At 53.4% G+C, this 5,000-nt stretch overlaps 24 non-coding genes and 2 pseudogenes across 24 annotated transcripts; all 26 read right to left on the reverse strand.

Moving 5' to 3' along the window:
- LOC131967421 (5S ribosomal RNA) overlaps positions 1-57 on the reverse strand; it is a 109-nt pseudogene extending 52 nt beyond the window's left edge.
- Positions 58-136: 79 nt separating this feature from the next.
- LOC131966911 (5S ribosomal RNA) lies at positions 137-255 on the reverse strand. The gene has a single exon (XR_009393568.1). It is a non-coding gene; the product is annotated as a 5S ribosomal RNA (ribosomal RNA).
- Positions 256-334: 79 nt separating this feature from the next.
- On the reverse strand, positions 335-453 carry LOC131965672 (5S ribosomal RNA). Its single transcript, XR_009392391.1, has one exon. It is a non-coding gene; the product is annotated as a 5S ribosomal RNA (ribosomal RNA).
- Positions 454-516: 63 nt separating this feature from the next.
- On the reverse strand, positions 517-635 carry LOC131964845 (5S ribosomal RNA). Its single transcript, XR_009391599.1, has one exon. It is a non-coding gene; the product is annotated as a 5S ribosomal RNA (ribosomal RNA).
- A 79-nt stretch (positions 636-714) lies between these two features.
- Positions 715-833, reverse strand: LOC131963332 (5S ribosomal RNA). Its single transcript, XR_009390153.1, has one exon. It is a non-coding gene; the product is annotated as a 5S ribosomal RNA (ribosomal RNA).
- Positions 834-912: 79 nt separating this feature from the next.
- On the reverse strand, positions 913-1,031 carry LOC131963333 (5S ribosomal RNA). The gene has a single exon (XR_009390154.1). It is a non-coding gene; the product is annotated as a 5S ribosomal RNA (ribosomal RNA).
- A 79-nt stretch (positions 1,032-1,110) lies between these two features.
- On the reverse strand, positions 1,111-1,229 carry LOC131965606 (5S ribosomal RNA). The gene has a single exon (XR_009392328.1). It is a non-coding gene; the product is annotated as a 5S ribosomal RNA (ribosomal RNA).
- Positions 1,230-1,308: 79 nt separating this feature from the next.
- Positions 1,309-1,427, reverse strand: LOC131966887 (5S ribosomal RNA). Its single transcript, XR_009393545.1, has one exon. It is a non-coding gene; the product is annotated as a 5S ribosomal RNA (ribosomal RNA).
- Positions 1,428-1,506: 79 nt separating this feature from the next.
- Positions 1,507-1,625, reverse strand: LOC131965625 (5S ribosomal RNA). The gene has a single exon (XR_009392346.1). It is a non-coding gene; the product is annotated as a 5S ribosomal RNA (ribosomal RNA).
- A 79-nt stretch (positions 1,626-1,704) lies between these two features.
- Positions 1,705-1,813, reverse strand: LOC131967423 (5S ribosomal RNA; annotated as a pseudogene).
- Positions 1,814-1,892: 79 nt separating this feature from the next.
- On the reverse strand, positions 1,893-2,011 carry LOC131966912 (5S ribosomal RNA). The gene has a single exon (XR_009393569.1). It is a non-coding gene; the product is annotated as a 5S ribosomal RNA (ribosomal RNA).
- Positions 2,012-2,090: 79 nt separating this feature from the next.
- Positions 2,091-2,209, reverse strand: LOC131965673 (5S ribosomal RNA). The gene has a single exon (XR_009392392.1). It is a non-coding gene; the product is annotated as a 5S ribosomal RNA (ribosomal RNA).
- Positions 2,210-2,272: 63 nt separating this feature from the next.
- LOC131966346 (5S ribosomal RNA) lies at positions 2,273-2,391 on the reverse strand. The gene has a single exon (XR_009393035.1). It is a non-coding gene; the product is annotated as a 5S ribosomal RNA (ribosomal RNA).
- Positions 2,392-2,470: 79 nt separating this feature from the next.
- On the reverse strand, positions 2,471-2,589 carry LOC131963335 (5S ribosomal RNA). The gene has a single exon (XR_009390156.1). It is a non-coding gene; the product is annotated as a 5S ribosomal RNA (ribosomal RNA).
- Positions 2,590-2,668: 79 nt separating this feature from the next.
- LOC131963336 (5S ribosomal RNA) lies at positions 2,669-2,787 on the reverse strand. Its single transcript, XR_009390157.1, has one exon. It is a non-coding gene; the product is annotated as a 5S ribosomal RNA (ribosomal RNA).
- Positions 2,788-2,866: 79 nt separating this feature from the next.
- Positions 2,867-2,985, reverse strand: LOC131965721 (5S ribosomal RNA). Its single transcript, XR_009392437.1, has one exon. It is a non-coding gene; the product is annotated as a 5S ribosomal RNA (ribosomal RNA).
- A 79-nt stretch (positions 2,986-3,064) lies between these two features.
- LOC131963337 (5S ribosomal RNA) lies at positions 3,065-3,183 on the reverse strand. Its single transcript, XR_009390158.1, has one exon. It is a non-coding gene; the product is annotated as a 5S ribosomal RNA (ribosomal RNA).
- Positions 3,184-3,262: 79 nt separating this feature from the next.
- On the reverse strand, positions 3,263-3,381 carry LOC131966379 (5S ribosomal RNA). Its single transcript, XR_009393067.1, has one exon. It is a non-coding gene; the product is annotated as a 5S ribosomal RNA (ribosomal RNA).
- Positions 3,382-3,460: 79 nt separating this feature from the next.
- On the reverse strand, positions 3,461-3,579 carry LOC131965723 (5S ribosomal RNA). Its single transcript, XR_009392438.1, has one exon. It is a non-coding gene; the product is annotated as a 5S ribosomal RNA (ribosomal RNA).
- A 79-nt stretch (positions 3,580-3,658) lies between these two features.
- Positions 3,659-3,777, reverse strand: LOC131966057 (5S ribosomal RNA). Its single transcript, XR_009392755.1, has one exon. It is a non-coding gene; the product is annotated as a 5S ribosomal RNA (ribosomal RNA).
- A 79-nt stretch (positions 3,778-3,856) lies between these two features.
- Positions 3,857-3,975, reverse strand: LOC131966380 (5S ribosomal RNA). Its single transcript, XR_009393068.1, has one exon. It is a non-coding gene; the product is annotated as a 5S ribosomal RNA (ribosomal RNA).
- Positions 3,976-4,054: 79 nt separating this feature from the next.
- LOC131963338 (5S ribosomal RNA) lies at positions 4,055-4,173 on the reverse strand. Its single transcript, XR_009390159.1, has one exon. It is a non-coding gene; the product is annotated as a 5S ribosomal RNA (ribosomal RNA).
- A 79-nt stretch (positions 4,174-4,252) lies between these two features.
- On the reverse strand, positions 4,253-4,371 carry LOC131963340 (5S ribosomal RNA). The gene has a single exon (XR_009390160.1). It is a non-coding gene; the product is annotated as a 5S ribosomal RNA (ribosomal RNA).
- A 79-nt stretch (positions 4,372-4,450) lies between these two features.
- On the reverse strand, positions 4,451-4,569 carry LOC131966096 (5S ribosomal RNA). Its single transcript, XR_009392792.1, has one exon. It is a non-coding gene; the product is annotated as a 5S ribosomal RNA (ribosomal RNA).
- Positions 4,570-4,648: 79 nt separating this feature from the next.
- On the reverse strand, positions 4,649-4,767 carry LOC131964515 (5S ribosomal RNA). Its single transcript, XR_009391282.1, has one exon. It is a non-coding gene; the product is annotated as a 5S ribosomal RNA (ribosomal RNA).
- A 79-nt stretch (positions 4,768-4,846) lies between these two features.
- Positions 4,847-4,965, reverse strand: LOC131966290 (5S ribosomal RNA). The gene has a single exon (XR_009392982.1). It is a non-coding gene; the product is annotated as a 5S ribosomal RNA (ribosomal RNA).
- Between the last annotated feature and the right edge of the window lie 35 nt (positions 4,966-5,000).

The raw sequence follows: 5,000 nt of genomic DNA on the forward strand, positions 1-5,000 counted from the left end.
GCCCTACCCTGCTTAGCTTCTGAGATCAGACGTGATCAGGGTGGTATGGCCGTAAGCCATGACTGAGTGCATTAGCTGTGCTTTTAAAGCTGTCCTTGCTGAGGCTGCTCCTGCCGTCGTCATGGAAACGTGAAAAAGCTTACAGCACCTGGTATTCCCAGGCAGTCTCCCATTCAAGTACTGACCAGGACCTACCCTGCTTAGCTTCCGAGATCAGACGAGATCGGGCGTGATCAGGGTGGTATGGCCGTAATTCATGACTGAGTGCATTAGCTGCGCTTTTAAAGCTGTCCTTGTTGAGGCTGCTCCTGCCGTCGTCATGGAAACGTGAAAAAGCTTACAGCACCTGGTATTCCCAGGCGGTCTCCCATCCAAGTACTGACCAGGCCCTACCCTGCTTAGCTTCCTAGATCAGACGAGATCGGGCGTGATCAGGGTGGTATGGCCGTAAGCCATGACTGAGTGCATTAGCTGCGCTTTTAAAGCTGTCCTTGCGTCATCATGGAAACGTGAAAAACCTTACAGCACCTGGTATTCCCAGGCGGTCTCCCATCCAAGTACTGACCAGGCCCTACCCTGCTTAGCTTCCGAGATCAGACGAGATCGGGCGTGATCAGGGTGGTATGGCCGTAAGCCATGACTGAGTGCATTAGCTGTGCTTTTAAAGCTGTCCTTGCTGAAGCTGCTCCTGCCGTCGTCATGGAAACTTGAAAAAACTTACAGCACCTGGTATTCCCAGGCGGTCTCCCATCCAAGTACTGACCAGGCCCTACCCTGCTTAGCTTCCGAGATCAGACGAGATCGGGCGTGATCAGGGTGGTATGGCCGTAAGCCATGACTGAGTGCATTAGCTGTGCTTTTAAAGCTGTCCTTGCTGAGGCTGCTCCTGCCGTCGTCATGGAAACGTGAAAAAACTTACAGCACCTGGTATTCCCAGGCGGTCTCCCATCCAAGTACTGACCAGGCCCTACCCTGCTTAGCTTCCGAGATCAGACGAGATCGGGCGTGATCAGGGTGGTATGGCCGTAAGCCATGACTGAGTGCATTAGCTGTGCTTTTAAAGCTGTCCTTGCCAAGGCTGCTCCTGTCCTCGTCATGGAAACGTGAAAAAACTTACCGCACCTGGTATTCCCAGGCGGTCTCCCATCCAAGTACTGACCAGGCCCTACCCTGCTTAGCTTCCGAGATCAGACGAGATCGGGCGTGATCAGGGTGGTATGGCCGTAAGCCATGACTGAGTGCATTAGCTGCGCTTTTAAAGCTGTCCTTGCTGAGGCTGCTCCTGCCGTCGTCATGGAAACGTGAAAAAACTTACAGCACCTGGTATTCCCAGGCGGTCTCCCATCCAAGTATTGACCAGGCCCTATCCTGCTTAGCTTCCTAGATCGGATGAGATCGGGCGTGATCAGGGTGGTATGGCCGTAAGCCATGACTGAGTGCATTAGCTGCGCTTTTAAAGCTGTCCTTGCTGAGGCTGCTCCTGCCGTCGTCATGGAAACGTGAAAAAACTTACAGCACCTGGTATTCCCAGGCGGTCTCCCATCCAAGTATTGACCAGGCCCTACCCTGCTTAGCTTCCGAGATCAGACGAGATCGGGCGTGATCAGGGTGGTATGGCCGTAAGCCATGACTGAGTGCATTAGCTGTGCTTTTAAAGCTGTCCTTGCTGAGGCTGCTCCTGCCGTCGTCATGGAAACGTGAAAAAACTTACAGCACCTGATATTCCCAGGCAGTCTCCCATCTAAGTACTGACCAGGCCCTACCCTGCTTAGCTTCTGAGATCAGACGTGATCAGGGTGGTATGGCCGTAAGCCATGACTGAGTGCATTAGCTGTGCTTTTAAAGCTGTCCTTGCTGAGGCTGCTCCTGCCGTCGTCATGGAAACGTGAAAAAGCTTACAGCACCTGGTATTCCCAGGCAGTCTCCCATTCAAGTACTGACCAGGACCTACCCTGCTTAGCTTCCGAGATCAGACGAGATCGGGCGTGATCAGGGTGGTATGGCCGTAATTCATGACTGAGTGCATTAGCTGCGCTTTTAAAGCTGTCCTTGTTGAGGCTGCTCCTGCCGTCGTCATGGAAACGTGAAAAAGCTTACAGCACCTGGTATTCCCAGGCGGTCTCCCATCCAAGTACTGACCAGGCCCTACCCTGCTTAGCTTCCTAGATCAGACGAGATCGGGCGTGATCAGGGTGGTATGGCCGTAAGCCATGACTGAGTGCATTAGCTGCGCTTTTAAAGCTGTCCTTGCGTCATCATGGAAACGTGAAAAACCTTACAGCACCTGGTATTCCCAGGCGGTCTCCCATCCAAGTACTGACCAGGCCCTACCCTGCTTAGCTTCCGAGATCAGACGAGATCGGGCGTGATCAGGGTGGTATGGCCTTAAGCCATGACTGAGTGCATTAGCTGTGCCTTTAAAGCTTTCGTTGCCGCGGCTGCTCCTGCCGTCGTCATGGAATCGTGAAAAAACTTACAGCACCTGGTATTCCCAGGCGGTCTCCCATCCAAGTACTGACCAGGCCCTACCCTGCTTAGCTTCCGAGATCAGACGAGATCGGGCGTGATCAGGGTGGTATGGCCGTAAGCCATGACTGAGTGCATTAGCTGCGCTTTTAAAGCTGTCCTTGCCAAGGCTGCTCCTGTCCTCGTCATGGAAACGTGAAAAAACTTACAGCACCTGGTATTCCCAGGCGGTCTCCCATCCAAGTACTGACCAGGCCCTACCCTGCTTAGCTTCCGAGATCAGACGAGATCGGGCGTGATCAGGGTGGTATGGCCGTAAGCCATGACTGAGTGCATTAGCTGTGCTTTTAAAGCTGTCCTTGCTGAGGCTGCTCCTGCCGTCGTCATGGAAACGTGAAAAAACTTACAGCACCTGGTATTCCCAGGCGGTCTCCCATCCAAGTACTGACCAGGCCCTACCCTTCTTAGCTTCCGAGATCAGACGAGATCGGGCGTGATCAGGGTGGTATGGCCGTAAGCCATGACTGAGTGCATTAGCTGTGCTTTTAAAGCTGTCCTTGCCAAGGCTGCTCCTGTCCTCGTCATGGAAACGTGAAAAAACTTACAGCACCTGGTATTCCCAGGCGGTCTCCCATCCAAGTACTGACCAGGCCCTACCCTGCTTAGCTTCCGAGATCAGACGAGATCGGGCGTGATCAGGGTGGTATGGCCGTAAGCCATGACTGAGTGCATTAGCTGCGCTTTTAAAGCTGTCCTTGCTGAGGCTGCTCCTGCCGTCGTCATGGAAACGTGAAAAAAATTAAAGCACCTGGTATTCCCAGGCGGTCTCCCATCCAAGTACTGACCAGGCCCTACCCTGCTTAGCTTCCGAGATCAGACGAGATCGGGCGTGATCAGGGTGGTATGGCCGTAAGCCATGACTGAGTGCATTAGCTGTGCTTTTAAAGCTGTCCTTGCTGAGGCTGCTCCTGCCGTCGTCATGGAAACGTGAAAAAACTTACAGCACCTGGTATTCCCAGGCGGTCTCCCATCCAAGTACTGACCAGGCCCTACCCTTCTTAGCTTCCGAGATCAGACGAGATCGGGCGTGATCAGGGTGGTATGGCCGTAAGCCATGACTGAGTGCATTAGCTGTGCTTTTAAAGCTGTCCTTGCCAAGGCTGCTCCTGTCCTCGTCATGGAAACGTGAAAAAACTTACAGCACCTGGTATTCCCAGGCGGTCTCCCATCCAAGTACTGACCAGGCCCTACCCTGCTTAACTTCCGAGATCAGACGAGATCGGGCGTGATCAGGGTGGTATGGCCGTAAGCCATGACTGAGTGCATTAGCTGCGCTTTTAAAGCTGTCCTTGCTGAGGCTGCTCCTGCCGTCGTCATGGAAACGTGAAAAAAATTAAAGCACCTGGTATTCCCAGGCGGTCTCCCATCCAAGTACTGACCAGGCCCTACCCTGCTTAGCTTCCGAGATCAGACGAGATCGGGCGTGATCAGGGTGGTATGGCCGTAAGCCATGACTGAGTGCATTAGCTGTGCTTTTAAAGCTGTCCTTGCCAAGGCTGCTCCTGTCCTCGTCATGGAAACGTGAAAAAACTTACAGCACCTGGTATTCCCAGGCGGTCTCCCATCCAAGTACTGACCAGGCCCTACCCTGCTTAGCTTCCGAGATCAGACGAGATCGGGCGTGATCAGGGTGGTATGGCCGTAAGCCATGACTGAGTGCATTAGCTGTGCTTTTAAAGCTGTCCTTGCTGAAGCTGCTCCTGCCGTCGTCATGGAAACGTGAAAAAACTTACAGCACCTGGTATTCCCAGGCGGTCTCCCATCCAAGTACTGACCAGGCCCTACCCTGCTTAGCTTCCGAGATCAGACGAGATCGGGCGTGATCAGGGTGGTATGGCCGTAAGCCATGACTGAGTGCATTAGCTGTGCTTTTAAAGCTGTCCTTGCTGAGGCTGCTCCTGCCGTCGTCATGGAAACGTGAAAAAGCTTACAGCACCTGGTAGTCCCTGGCGGTCTCCCATCCAAGTACTGACCAGGCCCTACCCTGCTTAGCTTCCGAGATCAGACGAGATCGGGCGTGATCAGGGTGGTATGGCCGTAAGCCATGACTGAGTGCATTAGCTGTGCTTTTAAAGCTGTCCTTGCCAAGGCTGCTCCTGTCCTCGTCATGGAAACGTGAAAAAACTTACAGCACCTGGTATTCCCAGCCGGTCTCCCATCCAAGTACTGACCAGGCCCTACCCTGCTTAGCTTCCGAGATCGGATGAGATCGGGCGTGATCAGGGTGGTATGGCCGTAAGCCATGACTGAGTGCATTAGCTGCGCTTTTAAAGCTGTCCTTGCTGAGGCTGCTCCTGTCGTCGTCTTGGAAACGTGAAAAAGCTTACAGCACCTGGTATTCCCAGGCAATCTCCCTTCCAAGTACTGACCAGGCCCTACCCTGCTTAGCTTCCGAGATCAGACGAGATCGGGCGTGATCAGGGTGGTATGGCCGTAAGCCATGACTGAGTGCATTAGCTGCGCTTTTAAAGCTG

Source organism: Centropristis striata, chromosome 24 (assembly GCF_030273125.1).
Source record: "Centropristis striata isolate RG_2023a ecotype Rhode Island chromosome 24, C.striata_1.0, whole genome shotgun sequence".
Taxonomy (NCBI): Eukaryota; Metazoa; Chordata; class Actinopteri; order Perciformes; family Serranidae; genus Centropristis; species Centropristis striata.